Genomic DNA, 980 nt, shown 5'->3' on the forward strand with positions numbered 1-980 from the left:
GATGCTCCAAACTACTGAGCCAAACTAACCTGTGCAATTTACTTTTGTTTCTAAAACTATTCACAAGTTCCACTTCTCTTATGCCATTCCAGTCAACTCACAGCAATGCCTGTGGTTACAGCCCCTCATGGGTACACTCTCTAGTCAACAAGCACTAGGGAGTGATAGGGAGGAACATGCTGGAGGTCCTATTTTAACCAGTTAGAGTAGGGACCATGTTTCCCTGGACCCACTTTCCCTTGGGTTTCTAGGTTACAGTTGGCCAACAGATGAATTTGGGTAAGATTTGGAAGGTAGAAATGAAGCAGCAATCCTTCTCCTCCTCCTCCTCCTCCTCCTCCTCCTTCTTTCTTTCTTCTTCAGCTTTTATTACTCAAAAAAGCATTTGAAAATTTTATTTGGCTTTCTGTGTGCTTGTGCCCTCAATGCTGTCACAATGATTTTCTGCTCCTCAATAAGGAAAACATGCTTGATCCTGGCACAGACACATTTCGCACAGATGGGTCCACCATAGGCCCTGCTGACATGTTTTCGTTTTAGACAACCTCACTAGAAACTTAGGTCTCAGCATGAACTCCATGAAGTCGGCCTGGGCACATGTCACATGCAGATTTTGGTGCTTTCTCGACCTTCTTGGGAACAATTCTATCACCAGGGGTTCAGGACAGCCTAGTTTTGTTAGGGGCTGTGTTGTAGGACAGCCTCTGACGGTATGTTAAACGCTGGACCATGGTGAATGCTGAAGTTGCCGTCTACAGAAGAGGGAAAGGAGTCATTATTCTTGTAGGGTCTTTGTGGTCAGATGCAATGCAGAGGCACCCAGTGGGACCTTTCTTATCTGTGTCTCCCCCTCCTGGTGGTCAGCAGTGACCCCAGGCTCATATTAGATGCTTGGCGGAGGAGCCTCAGAGGCAGATTGTGTAGAAGCAACAAGTTCAAAGACCTCAGCAGGAGCTCACATTTTGTCAGTCCCCTTCAGC

The 980-nt window shown here is 46.7% G+C and overlaps 1 pseudogene; it reads right to left on the reverse strand.

The window, feature by feature from the left end:
• Positions 1 to 369: 369 nt before the first annotated feature.
• LOC102763821 lies at positions 370 to 734 on the reverse strand (annotated as a pseudogene).
• Between the last annotated feature and the right edge of the window lie 246 nt (positions 735 to 980).

Source organism: Myotis davidii, unplaced genomic scaffold, assembly GCF_000327345.1.
Source record: "Myotis davidii unplaced genomic scaffold, ASM32734v1 scaffold1884, whole genome shotgun sequence".
In the NCBI taxonomy this organism is placed as follows: Eukaryota; Metazoa; Chordata; class Mammalia; order Chiroptera; family Vespertilionidae; genus Myotis; species Myotis davidii.